We start from the raw sequence: 23217 nt of genomic DNA, 5'->3' as shown, positions 1-23217 counted from the left end.
AACGTTGCAAAATGTCTTTCTCTTCAGCATGGAAATCAGGCCCCCCCAAATCCCCTCCCCCCCTACTTACACTCCACTAGAGAAGACACGCCATAACGTGACAAGGTGAAGGCATCTGGAGACGTTCCCGGAGGAACCTGCAAAGAAATGAAGCGTGATCGACGTCAATGGCAAGGACACACAAACACACACTTGCCGATTGACACGTGCCAGAACGCTCTCATTCAATTTTTGGGAGTCGGAACAAAAAGAGGTGGAAAAGGATTCTCTTTGGAGAAGGAAATCGCATGAAATATGCATCTTCTGGTGAAGCCGGCAGCCATTTTTTCTACAAAGAGACATGATTAGGAAGTCATACCTTGCGGAATAGGACATGGATTTGTTCTGAGGTGGTGTCACAAAGTATATTGCTATATAGCAGGGTATAGAAACCGATGCTAATTAGCCCCAAAACCCTAGTACTGCAGATAAAATATTCAAATAACAAAATAGTATGTATAGAGGGAAGAAAATAACTTAGAAATCATGGGGAGGTCTGAAATTTTCTTCCTAGGTGCATATCCACTGTGAGAGAGATAAACTAAAAAGAAAAATCCAGAAATCACAATGCATGATTTAAAATTATGTTTACCGTAAAATCCGGACTATAGAGCGCACCTGATTATATTATTTTGCGAACATTATTGGTTTGGTCCTTACATAAGCCGCACCTGTATATAAGCCGCATGTGCCAACATTTGATCATGTAACACAGTCACAAGTTTATCCCAAACCTGACTTTAGGTGCCGCGATTGTAACTGCAAATATAGTAGACAAGCCATCCACCACAACCGGCAACATGAACGGAAAATGATACCGGTAGTTAGAATTGACTGCAAACCTTTAAAATCCAGGTCCCGATGAAAGTAATCCAACGAAAAAAATGTATCTTTCCAAAGTTAAGGGTGGGAAAAATATATATCCACTATTGTCCGCTGCAACAACAAAGAGATTTAACTTACCCCACTTCCCGTCAGCCCGCGTTTGCTCCGCCCCTTCTTTTCGATTCGCTCGCGAACTCTCCACGATGCTTTTAATGTACGCAGGCATTGTTTTGAGAAACTCTCTCCGTTGTTTTGAGGAACCACAGACATCGGGACGCTTGTCTCTGAGATTGTGAAGCTCACGTTGGGCTTCATTGGCGCGCCCATGGGAGGAGCCGGCACACCATCTTGCAGAAAGACGTGGGCCGAGAGGAAAAGCTAGAGGACTCCAGAAAAGGCTTCCGAGAGACTCCGACGACACTAATTTGGACGATTTCGATGGAGTTCACTTAGTTCTATGGCATCGGTTTCTATACCCTACTATATAGCAATATACTAAGCCACATGAACTCCTCTTTCCACGATGCTTTTAAATGTACGTTTACGTTTTGTAGCGTCATCAATTTTGTTAGCTTCTTTTGAATCTTTCTTCTGGGGCTGAGGTTTTGGCTTGATTCCTAACCATGCATCCATTTTTCCACGATGCTTTTAATGTACGTTTACGTTTTGGAGCGTCATCGATTTTGTTTGCTTCTTTTGAATCTTTCTTCTGGGGCTGAGGTTTTGGCTTGATTCCTAACCATGTATCCATTTTTCCACGATGCTTTTAATGTACGTCTACGTTTTGTAGCGTCATCGATTTTGTTTGCTTCTTTTGAATCTTTCTTCTGGGGCTGAGGTTTTGGCTTGGTTCCTAACCACTTCTCCATTTCTCTTATGTTTTCTGACCGTCTACTTTGGAAATGCACGACCTTATAACGCTCGGGAAAGTCCGGAAGCAGGAAGTCAGTCGATGCAGGCTTCTGATTGGCTGCCGAGTATGCAGTTTTCAAAAAAAACCACATACCGAAATTTCCAAACCGAACGAAGATTTTTGATTGCCCGCAGGTTCTGATTGGCTCCCAGTCAGTATTTGAACCAAGTCCTGTCAATCCCATGTTGTCAGTCCGTCTGCGAATCTCCGTGTATACAAGGCAAGCCTTTTTCGACCCCTCCAGTTTTCATTTGACCATTTGACAGAGATCTATGGGTCCCCAAAATTAAGTGTTATCCAGGTTGAAATTGTAAATCGGCGACAAATATATCATATAAATCTATATTTTCATTCAGTTTTAATCATCACAGTAATACAAAGCAGTTATAGATTCAGATATTTCAGTTCACAAAAATATTGTACATTATACAAAATAATATTGCTGAAATAGTCTATATATTCATGCACTTTTAGTCACTTCAGCTTTTTCAGTTCATATATTCTTCGTGGTTTGCTTTCCCGCCACGGAATTTCCATAGCTAATTCGTGGTTTTTATTGTCGTTGTGCCGATCCAATGTGCTATATTGCGAAATGATTTATGCAATCCAGTTTTTTTGTCACGCTGGATACACGCATCACAGAACATGAAGCCTCCATTATCATCCTCCTCATGGCGTAACCAGGAATATAATTGAGTCCATTTTGGCAGAAAAGTCCTTTTCTTGCTAGGAGTATTTGTTTGTTTATCTTTCATCGAATCGTTGGCTTCAACACACGTGTTTTCCTTGCCTTCGCGGTCTTCTGAAGAATTTCTCCGCCGTTTTTTTCGTGCCGGAGTTATTGCCGTTGTTACCACTTTCTCTATCATCGTTTGCCGAGATCGGCGCGAGACCAAGACAACAATGGCGGATCTGCCTGACAAAAAGTTTGGATTGCGGTAAATCTTTGTTAAAAAAAAAAAAAAAAAGTAATCAGGTAATAATGACAATTTGGTGTCAAAAAAGCTGCGTCTCGGGGACGCACGTTGATTTGACACAATGCGTCCCCAGCAAAAACGATGTGTCTAGGACACAGGGACGCGGCCAAACGAGAACACTGCCCTAACCCCCACCTGTCCCATTTTTGCTCCCGTTTGTCTCTGGCTACAACCCTTTTTGCTCCTGACCACGTCTTGCTCTCCTGTCCCGCCTTACGACCCCTTTTTGTTCCCGACTACGTCTATTCTCCTGTTGAAATGAAATGAATGAATGCTTCACATTTCCCAATAGCGGTTGTGATTTGTGCAGCCATGTAAGGCGCTAACCTGCTTATTGGGGGTATTGGGGGTTCAGTGTCTTACCCAAGGACACTTCGGCATGTAACACGGACAAGCCGAGATTCGAACTAGGATCCCTTAATCCTAAAACGATCGCTCTACCTCCTGAGCCACTGCCGCCTTGTTCTGGCTTACGACTCGTTTCCGACCCCGTCTTTCTCTCCCAGTCCCGGCTCCCGACCAGTTTTCCGCCCCTGACACCGCCATCGCTCGCTACGCAAGATCCGCTTCCGTGTTCGGATCACCATCCGAGTACGAGAGCGATTCGCTTCCCGGATCGTGGGCGCAGCCCTTCCTCTCTCTTTTAATACAACTCGTGGCAAACGTCACGCAAGTGGGTTCTGTTTCCGTTCTGGTCCTGACAGTATTTAATAGAAACAACTGCATTATAAGCAGGGAAATTCCGAGGGATTAACACTGAGCCCCACATTTAACAGCTTTGTCTTCACCGCCCCAAAACATGGCCCTTTTCCGGTGGGAGGATCTCCATGGCGCGTATCGCTAGCTAAATTTTACACGAACATTTTACGACGCTCCCTTAATTTCACAGCGTTCGAGCACCGTCCTCGGCCTCCCTTTCTTTAAAAAGCGGAGGAGGAAATAAGCTTTATTAAAGTGATGGCTCAGCACTAAAAACTGCGAAAAATCGACTTTGAAACGAGTCTTTGGGGATAAAAGTTGATTCGAATTTCTTTCTTTCTTGAGTTTTCAGCACAACTACCGTAAATTCCGGACTATAGAGCGCACCTGATTATAAGCCGCACCCACCACATTTTAAGAGGAAAACTGATTTTGTACATACACAAGCCGCACCTGTATATAAGCCGCACGCGCCCACATTAAAAAAATGTAACACAAACACAAAATTAACCCAGACCTGACTTTAAGTCCCGCGATTGTAACTGAATATAAAGTACTCAGTCCAAAAACCACAGCCGGCAAAATAAACGGAAAATGATACCGGTACTTAAGGTTTGATGCAGACCGGCAGAGTCCGGGTCCCGTTGAACGTAATCCAAAGAAAAAAAGTGTACATTTCCAAAGGTAAGGGTGGGAAAAATATATATCCACTATTGTCCGCCGCGTCCACAAACAGGTCTCACCTTTACCCCTCTTCCCGTCACCCCGCGTTCGTTTCGCCCCTTCTTTTTCATTCGCCCATGCAAAACATATCAGAATAAGTGTCTCAAATAAATACATTACAAAAATATACAGTTGCAAATACATATTATACATGGTTACACATATTTACAAAGAAAGACGGTACACCGAGAGAGTTTTCAAAGCTTTAATAATAGTAATATAACTTTCATCCCAAACAGTGCCTGTGACAGGTAGCAACACGCTAGCAACACGCTCGCAACACAGTAAACGGGTCTGTTAAAAAAACATACCGTACTTGTAAAAATCACGGTAAACCGTCCTCATCTTCCTCCTTAGAACTGAAGCCATCTAAGTCGTCTTCCTCAGTGTCGGAAAGAAACTTATATATAGACGTCGTCTCACGCTCCCATCCACTCCTGATTCTGTTCCCTCCTCTCCGTCACGCAGCAGACCGGCTTTTCGGAACCCGTTGGTGATGGTGGATTTTTTTATGCTGCCCAGCGCTGTCAGGATCCACTGGCAGACTTGTAGAGTCAGAGAGTCACAAAAGCTTGCCTAGCTGGGAGCATAGGTTCGCAGACGATCTGACGAGTGTTTTTAGGAAGGCGAGTTTTTAAAAAGAGTCCAACAGCCAATCAGGTTCCGTGGCTGTTGGCAGCCTCAGGTGCCATCAGCGGCCATCTTTAGTGAAAGATTTCTCGCCGCTACTCAAGCCAAGAAGTTGCAGTCTTCCTCGGCGCATATATTCCACCGGTCTAAATCTTACTTTTTGTAGAAAAATGACATAAATTGGCCGCATCACTGAATAAGCCGCAGGGTTGAACGTTTGGGGAAAAAGTAGCGGCTTATAGTCCGGAATTTGCGGTAGTCAAGTAAACCTATGCTACTGTCATTCGGGAACAAACTGAAACATGGATCAATCGGAAGTAGCACTTCCGTGTCGAGCGAGAAAAACAGGTCGATGGCCGAGGCGGAGGAGCAAAAACATAAACGGGTCCAAAAAAGAGGTCGGCAACAGATATCAGACAGAAAGCAGGGCAAGATAGAGTTAGAGAGTCACAAAAGCTTGCCTAGCTGGGAGCATAGGTTCGCAGACGATCTGACGAGTGTTTTTAGGAAGGCGGGTTTTTAAAAAGAGTCCAACAGCCAATCAGGTTCCGTGGCTGTTGGCAGCCTCAGGTGCCCCGCAAGTTATCTTTCGCATGCGGCCAGCTTTAGTGAAAGATTTTTCGCCGCTAGTCAAGCCAAGAAGTTGCAGTCTTCCTCTGCGCATATATTCCACCGGTCTAAATCTTACTTTTTTTTACATAAATTGGCCTCATCACTGAATAAGCCGCAGGGTTGAACGTTTGGGGAAAAAGTAGAGGCTTATAGTCCGGAATTTGCGGTAGTCAAGTAAACCTATGCTACTGGCTTTTTGTCATTCGGGAACAAACCGAAACGTGGATCAATCGGAAGTAGCACTTCGAAACACATCGAAAAACAGGTCGATGGCCGAGGCGGAGGAGCAAAAACATAAACGGGTCCAAAAAAAGAGGTCGGCAACAGATATCAGACAGAAAACAGGGCAAGATAGAGTCAGAGAGTCACAAAAACTTGCCTAGCTGGGAGCATAGGTTTGCAGACGATCTGACGAGTGTTTTTAGGAAGGCGGGTTTTTAAAAAGAGTCCAACAGCCCGGATCAATCGTTGAAATAAACATCGGCGCTGATCTGTTTTTTTTTTAAGCCGGTGAATATAAATCCGTCCAGAAGGATTGCCGGATTTTATAGGTCCCTGGAGGGGGGGGCAGGGGGTTTCGAATCCAGACTCAAGTGCGAGTTAGTGGAGCAGTCAGTTCAATCAGTCCATTAAACGCGATTAGACCCGGCTAGTTAAAGGGCCGTCTTCCACACCTCGTTTAAAGCCGACTCGGAGACACATCAAGTTCAATCGAGCCGTAAAATGGAAAGAGGGGAATCTGGGCTCCTATTTTTACCCGCTGAGAAGGTTTCAAAGTCATCCTCATTTTTTTGGAGAACTCAATTCGGTTCGAAAATGAACAGTTGGTGATACAATAATGCGTTACTTCTACTGTATTTATTAGCTCTTGGTCCCATACCTGTAGTGTATTCAAAGGGAGAAGCGAAAACTCTGATAACCATGGAGAAGGAGTTTGCGATGATGAAGAAATCCGAAGAAGGCGCATATATATATATATATATCTATATAAAATGACTCCATTTTGTGCAGGCTTGGGGAGTAATGGAAATCATGGAACGGCAAAAATGATGTTGGCAAGCTCATCTCATCTCATTAGCTACACCGCTTATCCTCAGTAGGGTCGCGGGGGTGCTGGAGCCCATCCCAGCAATCATCGGGCAGTGGGCAGGGGACACCCTGAACTGGTTGCTAGCCAATCGCAGGGCACACAGGGACAGACAACTCACTCGCTCATTTACTACTAGGGACAATTTGGACCAGTCAATTCACCTGAAATGCATGTTTTTGGAATGTGGGAGGAAACCGGAGTGCCCGGAGGAAACCCACGCAAGCACGGGGAGAACATACAAACTCCGCCCAGGAAGTCTGGAGCTGGATTTGAACCCACGCAGGAGGTTCCCAAGACATGAACTGTGCCGCACATGCGCTAACCACTGCGCTGTTTGGATTTATTTTAATTTTGTTTCTGTCGCATTTTATGTTCGTTTTGCCGGAGATCAAAGAGATCAAAGCCAGGAGAGAAAGCTTACCACGTGTTGTGAGTCATCATTTGATTCATATTTAGTTTCTTTTGTCTTTTATTAGCATATTTGGTATTGGAGTCATCCAAAAGTCATTGAAAGTAATCCAGTTAAAGTAACCCTACCCAACCCTGGTCGTAAGCCAGGACGGGAGAACAGGCGTGGACAGATCAAAACAGGTCGTAGCTGGACACAAACGGGAACAGCCAGGACAGGAGAGCAAAAACGTGGTCGGGATCGGAAACGATTCGTAAGCCAGGATGGGAGAATACACATAGTTGGGATCAAAAATGGGTCGTAAGCCAGGACGGGAGAGCAGGCGTGGACGGATCAAAACAGGTCGTAGCTGGAGCAAAAACGGGACAGGCGGGAGTCAGGGTTGAATAAGGCTTGCCTAAGGTTAGGTTAGAATAATAATAATGGATTTTTCCTGTTTTCCACTGCACATGTGTGCCACAGATGCATTATCTTCCGAGGCTCCTATTTGAAGGGAAATCCGATACGTCGATTTTCACAGAGTAGCGCTTTAATCAGCTCGGAAATTCGTCATGAATAATAGTTTAAAAAAAAAAAAAAGGTGCAAGCAAAGTTCTTCTGTAACAATGTCACAAAATACTGCAAACGAGTATACCAACGTATTTACCGTGCGCGCGCCCTATGTGTTGCTGCGCCCATTCCTACCGCTCACCCGATCGGTGCTTTGCTAGAGCTTTTGGGTGTTTCGAGTTTGTTCTGTGACTTCCCATCATAAAGTGTCTCACCAGTGAACATAGATTGTTCGATGAGATTACATATAAACGGGGTCTGTGGGTGTGACACCTTGACTGTAGGCTGTCGTTAAAATTGTGACCAGTAAAATATACTGACCTGCAATCAGTAATAATAGTGTGATAATGACATAAGAGCCTTTTCATATGTCATTTATCTCACTAGTCTCGCGACCTGGGTTCTATTCCCATTGCCTCCAATTATTGTGATTGTTGTCAGTGATATTATTCTACAAGGACTGTACAACGACGCACAAAAATGGTTTTGCGTCACGCAGTCAAGAAGTTGTTGTTACGCTATTGGCAGAACTCCTTCCCACGATGCCCCTCTCTCTTTCTGTTCAATTCAGGTTTTATGGGTAAAAGTAAATGCTCATCATGCAAGAAAAATATGGTAATCCACAATCTTTAATACGCTCAAACAATACTCAATGAAATCTGTTTAACACTAATCTAACGGAAGGACATTGGGGATTAAATGAAAAAATAGGTTACAGAGAGAAAGAGATATTAACGTGGGATTTTGTGAACAAAATAAAGAAAAAATAACGTAGTTTGGTTTTTTTCGTGGAAAATATTTTGTCCACCTGTTAACTGGAGACTACTCAAAGTTGTTGTCAGGAACAAGAACCGGATCAGGACCCAATCGCGTGACGTTCTCACACAAGCCTTTATTTTACGGGAGAGTCATGCACGTTAGGCGTGGAAAGGCAGGAAGCCAGAGACCGACCAGATCAATAACGGATCAGGATAACAAAAATAAATGAAAGAAACTAGACGGGAACAAAAACTGGAGAAACTAACAAACAGGACAAAAACAGATGGAAACAAAACTGGAACCCGAAATTAAACAGGACAAAAATAAACTGGAACAATACCGAACTTGAAATACCAACAGGAAAACAGGACTGATGTCACAAGCCAGAAACGGAGACAGGACCCAGTAGCGTTTGTTTACTCAGTTTTATTGATAAAGAGAGCGAGCAGTGCTTGCTTCCACGATCTGATGATCGTCAGACACGGGTAGCTGAAGGCAGGAACGCGTAAGTGGCACCTCCGTGTTGAGCGAGGATAATCGCTCACCAGCAGGGATACTGGTCGATAGCTGGGATGGGAGAGTAAGGGCGGTATCGAGTCCAGAAATGAAGTCGGCAACAGGTATCGAGCAAGAAACAGGGCAAAACAGGTCAATGGTTGGGACAGGTGAGCAGGGCAAAAACGGGTCCAGAAACAGGTTGGCAACAGGTATCAGGCAGGAGAAAACAAGGCAGGAAAATGTTGGAAGGTATGGAGCTTGCCTAGCTGGGAGCATAGGTTTGCAAACGGTCTGACCGGGGGTTTGAACCAATCAGCGCTCAGGGCTGTTGGCACCAATTGGGCAGTCACATGTGCCTTGAATCAGCAATCATGACAACCGAGAAGTGAACCCACGTCTTGTGGGGCAGAAGTTCGTTTGACGGGCTGACAATCGAAGCAAGAGAGCGGTGAGCTTTATACAGACAGAAATCCAATCTCTCAATGAGCCGCAGCTGGCGCCCCACGGGCCGGGCCAATTGGGCACCATGGCAACTGTGACACACGCGGGCGGGGCCAATTGGGCACCATGGCAACCGTGACACACACAGGCGGGGCTAATTGGGTACCATGGCAACCGTGACACACACGGGCGGGACCAATTGAGCACCATGGCAACCGTGACACACACAGGCGGGGCCAATTGGGCACCATGGCAACCGTGAGACACACGGGCGAGGGCTAATTGGGCACCATGGCAACCGTGACACACACGGGCTGGGCTAATTGGGCACCATGGTAACCGTGACACGAACGGGCGGGGCCAATTGGGCACCATGACAACTGTGACACACGCGGGCGGGGCCAATTGGGCACCATGGCAACCGTGATACTCACGGGCGGGGCCAATTGGGCACCATGGCAACCGTGACACTCACGGGCAGGGCCAATTGGGCACCCATGGCAACCGTGACACACACAGGCGGGGCCAATTGGGCACCCATGGCAACCGTGACACACACGGGCGGCGCCAATTGGGCAACATGGCAACCGTAACACACACGGGCGGGGCTAATTGGGCACCATGGTAACCGTGACACACCCGGGCGGAGCTAATTGGGCACCGTGGCAACCGTGACACTCACGGGCCGGGCCAATTGGGCCCCATGGCAACCGTATCACACACGGGCGGGGCCAATTGGGCACCATGGCAACCGTGACAGTTGTGCCGGATGCAAGGACTTACAGTACACACGGATGGATACAACTGTGGTCAGAATTTGAGGGCTGCAACTCGTGTTCCGTCCCGGACTGTCAGGTTTTCTCAGCATAATAGGAAAAGCGAGGTCAGATTTTGGTACGCACAAGTGAATCGATTTATCGACTAAATCTCGAGAGTTTGATTCCTGACGCGGCTAACCCGTAATCCTCTTCCGTCCACTTCAGCCCACGACCTACCGCGAAGAGAACAAGGCACCCGCTACTGAGCTTTTCCTCCATTTTTTTCCCTTCTTTATCCCAGCTGACATTTCTCTCCCGTTTTCATATTCCGTTTCTCGACGACGGTGCTCCTTTGACATTTGTAATCTCCCTCCCCTCTTCCCTTTTCATGAATAATCCCCCTTTTCAACCGTCATCCTTTGATTTCTCGCACGTCGTCTCTCGGGTTGCTTTAACCCGTCCTTTCTTCCGGTGACATTAGCTAGCGCGGCGTCGCTCCCGCTATTAAAAAAATAGACGTTAGCGCTCATTATGAACTGCCGTATTGTAGCACTCGACTAATGAATCGTCTTTGTGAAGACAAAGCTGTGGCGGAGGCGTGACAGCGGAGTCGTGAACGGTGAGTTTTTTTTACAAACGTTAGCGAGAAAAACAGGTACTAAAGATAATTCCTTTACAAACCTTTATTCAGGATATTTTGATGCCGCAAAGCACTGTTGGATTTGAATGAAAAATATCAGGAACCGGATCAGGACCCAAACGCGTGACGTTCTCACACAAGCCTTTCATTTTACAGGAAATGGGGAGTCATGCAGCGGTCTGGCATGGAATGACAGAAAGCCAGAGGCCGACGAGATCAATAACAAATCAGGATAGCAAAAATAAATGGGAGAAACTAGACGGGAACAAAAACTGGAGAAACTAACAAACAGGACAAAAACAGACGGAAACAAAACTAGAACCCGAAATTAAACAGGACAAAAATAAACGAGAGATCGATTCCAATTGCCCGAGCAGATATCGGACGTATAGGGTCGATACCGGACAGGACGGGACAGACAGGGATGATAATAAAACAGGATATCGAAATAAACAGGACAAACTAGACGGGAATGAAAACTGGAGAGAATAATTAACAGGACAAAAATAGACGGGAACGAAACTGGAAACCGATATTAAACAGGACAAAAATAAACTGGAACAATACCGGACAGGAAATGCTAACAGGAAACCAACCAACCAAACGACCGACCAACCGACCGACCGACCGACCAACCAACCATATAAATACCTTAATCGAGTTAAATTAAACATTAGGATGAAAAATCTGCAGAAATATGAGGAGTGTACTCACTTTTGTGACATACTGTAAATAGTACGAGCATTTACTATAACCCATAAAACCTGAATTGACCAGAAAGAGAGAGGGGCATTGTGGGAGGGAGTTCTGCCAATAGCATAACAACTTCTTGACTGCGTTAAACAAAACCATTAGCTTAGCAGAGTTTTGTGTGTCGACAAATATCAGACACGTTTTCTTGGTAAATCATTCAAATATCCTGTGTATGTAATCTCATCAAAACAATCAATGTTCATTGGTGAGATGGTGAGATACTTTATGATGGAAAGTCACAGAACAAATTTTAAACACCCAAAAGCTCTAGCAAAGTACCTATAGCAATTTGATCAGGTGAGCTGTAGGAATGGATGGAGCAACACAAAGGGCGCGCGCACGGTAAAAACGTTGGTATAGCTGTTTGCAGTATTTTGTGACATTGTTACAGAAGAACTTTGCTTGCACCTTTTTTTTTTAAACTATTATTCATGACGAAAATATTGGGAATTAACGCAATTGTTGCTAGTTAAAAATGAGGGGTGGGTCTTCGGATTTTCAGGCATCACAGGGGTTTCTGGTCCCTATTAACCAACAGGGATTACATGATGTCACAGACCAGGAACAGAGACGGGACCCAATAGCGTTCGTTTACTCAGTTTGTATTAAGAAGGAGAACAGGACTTGCATCCACAGGTAGCAAATAGCAGGAACACCGAAGTAACACTTCCGTGTCGAGCGAGGGTCGTCGTTGACAGCAAGAAAAACAGGTCGATGGCCGGGACGGAGGAGCAAAAACAGAAACGGGTCCAAAAGAGAGGTCGGCAACAGAAAACAGGGCAGGATAGAGTCGGAGAGTCACAAAAGCTTGCCTTGCTGGGAGCATAGGTTCGCAGACGATCAGACGAGTGTTTTTAGGCAGGCGGGAGTTGAAAAAGAGTCCAACAGCCAATCAGATTCCGTGGCTGTTGCCAGCCTAAGGTGCCCCGCATCAGTAATCATGACAACACAATCGTTTTCTAATTTTCCCGCCGCCTCAGTTAAGCTAACAGTCTCCTTATGTGCCCGTTTTAAGAAGAAATATCGTACGATAATATAATGGCAATTTCTTCGGAAAATTGCTTCTCAAACGAGAAGTAAACAAATAAACAAAGGCGAATCAGCGCTACGCCCGATCGGGTATTTTAATGAACATCCGATTGAAAGTCGTAACGTTTGATGAACGGCGGCGGGCGATAAAATTTGAATAATGACTTCTTGGCACCTACAGAATGCCGACTGGCAACGCGGACGGCGCCACGTTATATCAAGGAGGCCAAATTATGCAAATAATGTCGCTTAACGGAAGGCCTGAAAAAGCGTGATAGCGAAGCAGCGCCGTTAGCTAGCGTAATCGCCGGGCTACGTACGGTAAAATGTCACAGATGGGAATTGAACCGACGGGTTTCGTTGACGTCTTTGTTTTTTCGTTAAGTTCTTACGTAAGAATTTTTAAATGATAACATATTCTTCTAGTTTATTTCTATTTTTTGAAAATGGACGACACAACAGGTAAAAAGTGTTGGAGTGAGACATCCAGCTCTTGAAGATTGTTTGGTATTTCATCACATCTGCTGGTAATAATGGATCTTTGCAACAAACTCATTGAAAGACACTATCGTTCCACGCTTGAGATGTAAAAAAAGTGATAGAGTGAGATATCCCTCTCTCGAGGATCGTTTGGGATTCCAGTGCATCTGCTGGTGATAGTGGATCTTCGAAGAAACCTTGCCATCTTCCACTTCGGAACTGTTAAAACGAGTTGGAGTGAGACATCCCATTCTAAAGGATCATTTGAAATTTTAACGGATGGAAGGGTGATAATGGATCTTTGCAACAAACTCATTGAAAGACACTATCGTTCCAGGCATGAGATGTAAAAAAGTGATAGAGTAAGATATCCCTCTCTCTAGGATCGTTTGGGATTCCAGTGCATCTGCTGGTGATAGTGGATCTTCGAAGAAAACTTGCCATCTTCCACTTTGGAACTGTTAAAACGAGTTGGAGTGAGACATCCCATTCTAAAGGATCATTTGAAATTTTAACGCATGAAAGGGTGATAATGGATCTTTGTAAAAACCGTGGGTGCCTGAAGGACAGCATTTTTCCCAAGTTCGAAGTTAGATAAAATGCTGCTCTGCGATTGGTTTACATCACAGGTGTCAAACAGGCGGCCCGCGGGCCAGATCAGGCCCGCTAAGGGATTGAATCCGGCTCGCGAGACACTCAGAGAAGTGCAAGAGAAAAACAAGCTGCAGGTTGGAATATGTCAACTTGATGTTGCCAAAGCCAGGTGCCTCGAAAAAAGACACTGTACTGTATTTATTTCTCTCTCTCTCTCTCTCTCTCTCTCTCTCTCTTGCCCTGGCCCATTCTCTCTCTCTCTCTCTCTCTCTCTCTCTCTCTCTCTCTCTTCTCTCTCTCTCTCTCTCTCTCTCTCTCTCTCTCTCTCTCTCTCTTTTTCTCTTCCTTTGTTGCTCTTTGTCTCTTTCTCTCTCTGTGTCTTTTAACCTCTTTTGCTCTAACTTCCTTTTTTCCTTTTCTCTCTTTTCTCTTTCTCCCTTCATACCCTTTGCGCTTTCTTTTCTCTTTTCTCTCCTTTATAAAGATTTCTGGATTTTCTTTCTTCCTCTCCCTTTCTTTTCCCCCTCTCTCACGACTTTTTATCTCTTGTTTCTCACGCTCTATCCCTCTCTCTCTTTTTCTCTCTTTGTCCCGCCCTCTCTTCTTTTCCCTCCCTCCTTATCTTCTTTCTTTATCTCTCTTTTCCTTTCTCTTTAATCTACTCGTCCGGCCCCCGAAAGAATGTTTGTTCGTGTGGCCCCCGAGTTAAAATGAGTCTGACATCCCTGGTTTGCATCATGGCATGATGAAATTGCAGGTATGTTATCGGCTGGAATACTTCCCACAATGCCTCTCTCCGTCCGCATACAGTTAAAAATCTTGCAGAATATGTCACAACCAGCACAAAGGGTAGACCCAATCGCGTAACGTTGTCTCACAATTTTATTGAAATATAGGAAGAGGAAGGGCAGCGATCGGATGCTAGCTGGACGTGGGAAGCAAGTCGCTCTCGCAACCTGATTGTGATCAGAATACGGAAGTAGATCTTCCGTAACGGGCGATGGCGGTGTCAGGGATGGAAAAACAGGTCGATAGCCGGGACAGGAGAGCAAAAACGTGGTCGGGATCAAAAACAGGTCGTAAGTCGGGACGTCCTGTCCGGTATCGACCCCATTTGTCCGATATCTACTCGGGCAATTGGTATCGCTCTCGTCGGCCTCTGGCTTCCTATCATACCCCAGACCGCTGCCTAAAGTACATGACTCCCCATTTCCCGTAAAATAAAAGGCTTGTGTGAGAACGTCACGCGTTTGGGTCCTGATCCTGTTCTGGTTCATGACAATTTCCTTAACTCATCTTGAGTTAATCTTGTATTTTTATCTTTTATGTATACATGTATAACGTTTCCTAGTTTTATTACGCTGGCAACTGTGAGGACAGCAAAGTAAGAATTCAATGGTGCTGTCAGGACCAGAACGGAAACAGGACCCAATTGCGTGACGTTAACCGCAAGTTTCATTGAAAGAAAGAGGAAGGGCCGCGCCCACGATCCGGTGTTTGTTGGACCCGGCAAGCAAGTCGCTCTCAGATTCGGACTGTGATCGGAACACGGTAGTGTCAGGGAAGGAAAAACGGGTCGGTAGCCGGGACTGGGAGAGCAAAGCGTGGTCGGGGTAGGAAACGAGTCGTAAGCCAGAACGGGAGAGTAGACGTAGTCGGGGACAAAAAGAGGTCGTAAGCCGGGACGGGAGAGCAGACGTGGTCGGGGTCGAAACAGGTCGTAGCCGGAGACAAACGGGACAGGCGAGAGTCAGGGACGAATAAAACTTGCCTTGTAACAACAGAGGTTCGTAGACGGACTGACAACCGGAGAGTGAAAGGAGACTGGGCTTAAAAAGAGACAGGGAACCAATCAGGTAGCCCGCAGCCGCTGTTGCCAAACGAGCGAGCACAGGTGATCCAAATCAGCAATCATTAAAATGTCATGTTCTTGCACACGCAATGATGCTTTCTACCAGAAGATGGCGCCAGCCAATACAATATTTGGAAGTTACGGACACCACATTTAAATATGATGAAGAACGCTAGTTAAAATAAAACAAAAACAAAAAAAATGTGACCAACTCAGCGTCGAAAATACAGTACTCCTGTGCCTTGATTCCTAGCACTGCTTCTCTTAGTGTGACTTGCGCCATAGCGGCAGAGTCTGTGGAGGCTCCTGTGTATTACAGTGAGAGTACGAAATAGAGTGTGATTGTATAGTATACTACATGCTTCTTACTCTTTATGTGTATGTTTGTACTCTATTAGAAAAATATGAGTAAAAACTGGGCATGGCGTACCATTGACACACACTGCTCACTCGATATGGAGTTTCTAGCAGTATCGTGCAGACCCTTCTATGTACCGGGAGAGTTAACTGTGGTCTTTGTGTTTGCTGTTTACTTTCCACCGCTAACCTTTTCACCGGATGCTAACGTTAGCATAGCGCTAAATCTCCTGCCCGCTGCTATCAATTAACAGCAGCTTGCACACCCCAACGGAGCTTAATCGTCGACGGCGACTTTAATCGGGCATGTTTATGGACTGTACTCCCAAATCCATTCAATTGTGGACTGAGTAATTCGGAAAAAACACGGGCGGGGCCAATTGGGCACCATGGCAACCGTGACACACACAGGCGGGGCTAATTGGGCACCATGGCAACCGTGACACACACGGGTGGGGCCAATTGGGCAACATGGCAACCGTGACACACACGGGCGGGGCCAATTGGGCAACATGGCAACCGTGACACACACGGGCGGGGCCAATTGGGCACCTTGGCAACCGTGACACACACGGTCGGGGCCAATTGGGCACCATGGCAACCGTGACACACACGGGCGGAGCTAATTGGGCACCATGGCAACCGTGACACACACGGGCGGGGCCAATTGGGCCCCATAGTAACCGTGACACACACGGGCGGGGCCAATTGGGCACCATGGCAACCTTGACACACACGGTCAGAGCCAATTGGGCAACATGGCAACCGTGACACACACGGGCGGAGCTAATTGGGCACCATGGCAACCGTGACACACACGGGCGGGGCCAATTGGGCAACATGTTAACCGTGACACACTTGGGCGGGGCAAATTGGGCAACATGGCAACCGTGACACACACGAGCGGGGCCAATTGGGCAACATGTTAACCGTGACACACTTGGGCGGGGCAAATTGGGCAACATGGCAACCGTGACACACACGAGCGGGGCCAATCGTGGACTATGTTTAATGTAACATCAAACATTCCGGTTGTATCCAGCAACTCTGTTTGACCCTCACCCCCCCTCATCACCCCCCCACCCCAGCGGAGAAAAACAAAGCCTACTTACAACAAAGTCAGTTCTTTGTTCCTTTATCTCTTTGTTTCCTTATCCTCACTGTAAATGTGGACCTGGAGTCGTCCAATTTCGTTGTCACAGCATATCCCATGTTGTAACAATGACAATAAAGGCATATTCTATTCTATTCTATTCTATTCTACTAGCATTTTAGCTAACTACAAAGTGAAGTGATCGTAAATCACCTTAAGTGCAATGAAATTTGAATTTCCGAGTTGCCGTAAGAAAGAAGATTTTTCGGGGTGAAGTAGTTTTAGTTCCGGGTTCCGATCGGGACCGGAGGTTAGCCGTAATCTAGCGGCGCGACATATTCGGAGGTGTCGTTTTTCATTCATCCCGGCTTGATTATTAGCGCGGTGATTAATGGGCCCCTCTGCCCCGGCCACCCGACTCGATTCATTACGCGCTCTTATTAACGAGCGAGAAAATTAAAAGGTATAATTAAAACCTCGCTCGCCCGCCGCATGGCCGTTTTATGCCGACTCGTTTCTTTCCGCGTAATCAAATCCCGTCGGGATCGTGTTAGCCCGGTGAGTACGGCGTGCCGTTATCTTTTAAACAAAGGAGGCCGAATCGCGTGATAACTTTTTACGCTTCCGCTTGAAAAAAAAGACCCGCGTTTTTTCACCGAAGGCAACAAATACGGCATATGCGCTGGAATTGAAGCGCTACGGTCCCTATTCTGGATTGTGAATAACACAGACTATGGTGGGGATAACGCCGTTAGAAATCATTGAGATTTATATCTCCAGTAAAGGGGTCGTATAACTCATTATGCCTTTCACCGTTACACCACCGTTACGGGCGGTAAGTTGCTCTGAATAAATTGAGACGATGTGGATGGCTGGTTAGGGTTAGGCTGGTTAGGGTTAGGCTGGTTAGGGCTAGGGTTAGGCTCGTTAGCGTTAGCGTTAGGGTAAGGGTAAGGGTTAGGGTTAGGCTGGTTAGGGTTAGGCTGGTTAGGGTTAGGGTTAAGGTTAGGGTTTGGTTGGTTAGGGTTAGGCTGGTTAGGGTTAGGCTGGTTAGGGTTAGGGTTAGGCTGTTTAGGGTTAGGGTTGGACTGGTTAGGGTTAGGGTTACGCTGGTTAGGGTTAGGCTGGTTACGGTTAGGGTTAGGGTTAGGCTGGTTAGGGTTAGGCTGGTTAGGGTTAAGGTTAGGCTGTTTAGGGTCAGGCTTGTTAGAGTTATGGTTAGGGTTGGGCTGGTTAGGGTTAGGCTGGTTAGGGTTAGGCTGGTTAAGGTTAGGCTGGTTAGGGTTAGGCAGGTTAGGGTTAGGCTGGTTAGGGTTAGGGTGGTTAGGTTTAGGGTTAGGCTTGTTAGGGTTAGGCTGGTTAAGGTTAAGGTTAGGCTAGTTAGTGTTAGGCTGGTTAGGGTTAGGCTGGTTAGGGTTAGGCTGGTTAGGGTTAGGCTGGTTAAGGTTAGGCTGGTTAGGGTTAGGCAGGTTAGGGTTAGGCTGGTTAGGGTTAGGGTGGTTAGGGTTCGGGTTAGGGTTAGGCTGGTTAGGGTTATCGTTAGGCTTGTAAGGGTTAGGCTGGTTAGGGTTAGGCTGGTTAGGGTTAGGCTGGTTACTTTCATGTCTCTGGCAAGTAAACCATAACATACAGCTGTAATTATTCAGGGACACACTGCGCATGCTCAGTAGCAATGTGGCATTCTTGGTAATGTAGTTCTTATGTTATTAAGCACTCGACATCACAAAGCACGGGTGTCCAGACTTTTCAGAAAGCAGGACATTTATTTTTGGTAAGCTGGAAATATGTGCCGTTTGACTCTTCAGCCCTCTTTTCACTCTTTGGCAATCAGCGTTGCGTCCTCGTAACTCGCCTTTGGAGCATTTTCATTTGACCTGCACAAAGTGCTGCTGTGCCATTGAAACCGCTTCCAGTGGCTTCACCTTTTCACAGCGATATACGAAAAAATTAGGCAGATGCCATTTTTGGGGGATTTTGGTGAAAAAATACTCCAATTTCCACTCGCCCTCACAGTCATGTTTCCTTTTTTTGATTTACATTCGCCTTGTTGGAAGTGCAGTGGGCTTACATTCTCACAGAAAGCCAAAGGCAGAGGTGACCAAAGGGCTATTACTTTTATCTGGTGAAATGATGAATTATTTTTTGTGAAACTTTAAATGCGGTCAACATTACTGGTCGGCCACACATTATTAATTTTATGACAGGGTCCGTGGGCCGATATAAATATGATCACATGCCGTAACTGGGCCCTAGGCCAGACTTTAGACAGACCTACTATAAAGGGATTGGATAGTCACTTTGTATTGCTTTACAGTTGACTTTTGTTGTGATTAAAATATTTGTAGTGCAGTTGCCTATTTCTACTTGACCAGTGTCTCATGTTGTGAGAGTTTGGTTTATTGATATTAAACATTTATTTTACACTGCAGTGTTAAATGCACTTTATATTGTTGAACTGTTTACTTTTGTTCTGTGAAAATACTTGAAGTACAGTAGCATATGTCTACTTGAGCAGTTGTCTGACTAGAGATTCTGATTCACTGTATTCAATAGAGTGCAACTCACTTCAACGGTATATTATTTTACAGTTGACTTTTGTTGTGAAACAAATACTTGAAGCACAGTAGGCTATGTCTACTTGACCAGTTGTCTTAGGTTATAAATGTTGGGTTATTAAACTCACTTTATATTGTTTACTGCTTATTATTATTTTATTCCATTGTTTATTGTTTATTTTTGTTACACTTCCAACCCGCCTTAAACGGAAGCCACGGCTTAATCTTGCTAGCACAAGTGGAATCTATTTCAAGGCGAGCAAATGGCTCGTCAACGCTTTTTATGTCAAACCGCATCAAAATGCAAATTCTCAGATCTTGCTGGAACAGTTGCTAACAACTGTTTGGAACGGAATATTTGGCCCATTCCCTAAATATTTACAAAATACGTTGAAAAGTACACATTTTTAGGGTATAGTAGACTCCCGGGATACAGCGTCACATTTAAATTACGTCTCTAGGACGTATGTCTGCGATCGGTTCGCATCAGGGCATAATGAAATTGCATGTATGCTAATGAAGGAACTACTTCCCACAATGCCACTCTCATTCAGTTAAAAATCTTGCAGAAACTTTATAAAGATTTCTTCTTCTGCATCAGTCATAAACCGGAACAGGATCAGGACCCAAACGCGTGACATTACTCACACAAGCCTTTTATTTTACGGGAAATGGGGAGCCATGGACGTTAGGCAGCCGTCTGGCATGAAATAATGGGAAGCCAGAGGCGGACGAGATCGATACCAATTGCCTGAGTTGATATCGGACAGATGGGGTCGATACCGGGCAGGACGGGACAGACAGGATAGATAATGAAACAGGATATTGAAAATAAACCGGATAAACTAGACGGGAAGGAAAACAGGAGAAAATAATAAACAGGACAAAAATTGACGGAAACAAAACTGGAAACCGAAATGAAACAGGACAAAATAAACGGGAATTGGACTGGAAATACCAAAAGGAAGAGGACCGAGTCGAAACCTGAGCTCAAAAAGACAAAAAGCCAATCTGTCAAAGAGCCGCAGCTGGCGCCACACGGGCGGGGCCAATTGGTCACCATGGCAACCGTGACAGCATCATTGTTTGATTCAGTGATAAGGTAGATTTTTAAAATAAAGTCTTATATGCAGAAGATTCTGGGCACGGATGAGTCAAAGACAATGGCTGCAGACAGTGAAAAGACCAAATAGCTTAACATTAGTGCTTGCTTGTCAGCGATACATTAATGTTTTTTGTACTGTATATATTGGATATGGGTCCCAACACTTGCATTGATTTTACAGGAAGAAGCAAAAACATCATAACCATGGAACCAAAGCTTGCAAGTACAAGAAAAGCTAAGTTGCATAACGCCGACCAATTGACAATCAGTTCTATGATAGAAATTGTCATCTCCTCCAACCTTTGCATACACCCACAAACTCCAATGTACCAGCTGGGGTCATGTCACATCAAAGGTAATTCAATTTCATATTTCTTTGACATGTATATTTATTTATTATGTCATTTATTCATACGCACATATTTAACGTGTGAAAGTAGTGGAAACATTCAAAAATTGGCTTTAAAAGTGCCTAAAAAGTGTCATGCTTACTGATGTGGCTCCAGCTCTTTTAACACCAACTGCCTTGGACTCTGATTGGCTCCCTGTCCCCATTTGAACCCACTCCTGTCTGTCCCCTTTGGTCAGTCCGTCTGCAAACCTCAGTTAAGCTTTTCGACCCTGACTCACTCCTGTTTTTGCTCCCGTCTGTTCCCCGGCTTTGACCCGTTTTTGATCCTGACCACGTTTACTCTCGTCTCCTGGCTTTCGACTCGTTACTGCCCGGCCATGAGTTTAGGGATCTCTAATCACTTTTAGGAGGTTTGGCTGCAGGTCGAAAGGAGGAAGGAGAATCGGGAGACGCATAAAGGAGATTAAAAGCGTTGTTTCAAATGGCGGCAGCTGGGAAATGTCTGCATTCAGAATAGCCCTGAAAACGTGCTTGACACTCTCTCTCCTACTCTCTCTGTGTCACTTTGGATAGTCACTTTGTAATGCTTTACTGTTGACTTTTGTTGTGGACAAAATATTTGTAGTGCAGTTACCTATTTCTACTTGACCAGTGTCTCAGTAGTAGTGTCTCTCTCTCTCTCTGTGTATGTGTCTCTCTCTCTCTCTCTGTGTTTCTCTCTCTCTCTCTCTCTCTGTTTCTCTCCCCCCCTCTCCCTCTTCCTCTCTCCCCCTCTCCCCCTCCCTTTCCCTCTCTCACCCTTGCTCTCCCTCTCTGTCCCACCCCCTCTACTCTTCTCTCCCCTTCTCTTACCCTCTCTCTCTTTTCTGTCTTTCTTCCCCACTCCCTGCCATTTCTCGTTTTCACTCTTTTTCTCTTGCTTTCTCTCTTTCTTGCTTTTTTGTCTTTCTCGCTCTCTCTCTTTCTCTCTCTTCTTTCCCTTATTTTCTCCCTTTTGCTTTCTTTTCCTCTTTCTCTATTTGTTTCTTCCTGTACTCCTCTCTGTAACATTCTCCCTTCCCGCCTAGCATTACCTTTCTATCTCTCTCTCTCCTTCTCTTTTAATCTTTCTCTCTTCCACTCGTTCTCTCTATTTCTATTTCTCTTTGATCTACTAGTCTGGCCCATGTGAGTTTTTTCATTATCGTGTGGCCCCTGAGCTAAGATGAGGTTAATTAGATAGGCGTAACGTATCTTTAAATTAGTTTTAATTAAAATGCAAATCTTTCTACTTTAAAACCTGTGGAGATGCAGACCACATAGCAACGATGACCAAAGATTCTGGGACATGTTGTTGGTCTTTTTCCACTAATAATGGGAAAATATGGTAAGCCATTGTTAAATGATCTTGTATAGTGGGGAAAATGCTGTAACGATGGGCTAAAACCCATTTTCCCTCATGGTAAGGTGGAGACATCATAAACTAGGTAATGCTGTAGCTCCTGTCTCGGCTACCCGTATCCTGATTCCGTTTCCTGTATCGATCCCTGATCCAAGCTCCGTTCTCCTGTCCCGACTACTCAGATCCTGATTCTGTTTTGTGTATCGATTCCTGATCCAAGCTCCGTTCTCCTGTCCCGGCTGCTCGTATCCTGATTCAGTTTCCTGTATCGAACCCCGATCCAAACTGCGTTCTCCTGTCCCGGCTACCCGTATCCTGATTCTGTTTCCTGTATCGATCGGCGATTCAAGCTCCGTTCTCGTGTCCCTGCTACCCGTATTGTGATTCTGTTACCTGTATCGAGCCCCGATCCAACCTGCGTTCTCCTGTCCCGGCTACCCGTATCCTGATTCTGTTTCCTGTATCGATCCGTGATTCAAGCTCCGTTCTCGTGTCCCTGCTACCCGTATCGTGATTCTGTTACCTGTATCGAGCCCCGATCCAAGCTCCGTTCTCCTGTCCCGGCTACTCGTATCCTGATTACGTTTCCTGTATCGATCCCCGATGCAAGCTCTGTTCTCATGTCCCTGCTGCCTGTATCGTGATTCTGTTCGCTGTCTCAATCCCTGACTTACCGCTCTTCCCGGCTACCTGACTTGTTCCGATCTCCGATCACTCTCCGTCTCCCGTCTTTGCTGCCTGACTTGTTCTGATCTCCGACCACGCACCATCTCCCATCCTGGTTGCCCGACTTGTTCCGATCTCCAATCACGCTCTGTCCCTCGTCCTGCCTGCCCGTCTTGGTCTGATCTCTGATCACGCGCCATCTCCTGTCCAGGTTGCCCGACTTGTTCCGATCTCCGATCACGCTCCGTCTCCTGTCCCGGCTGCCTGACTTGTTCCGATCTCCGACCACGCACCGTCTCCCGTCCTGGTTGCCCGACTTGTTCCGATCTCCAATCACGCTCTGTCTCCCGTCCTGCCTGCCTGACTTGGTCTGATCTCCGATCACGCGCCGTCTCCTGTCCAGGTTGCCCGACTTGTTCTGATCTCCGATCACGCTCC

The sequence above is a fragment of the Urocampus carinirostris genome, chromosome 16, assembly GCF_059441175.1.
Source record: "Urocampus carinirostris isolate Australia breed hairy pipefish chromosome 16, RoL_Ucar_1.0, whole genome shotgun sequence".
Classification (NCBI taxonomy): domain Eukaryota; kingdom Metazoa; phylum Chordata; class Actinopteri; order Syngnathiformes; family Syngnathidae; genus Urocampus; species Urocampus carinirostris.
Note: the sequence above shows the minus strand (reverse complement) of the source record.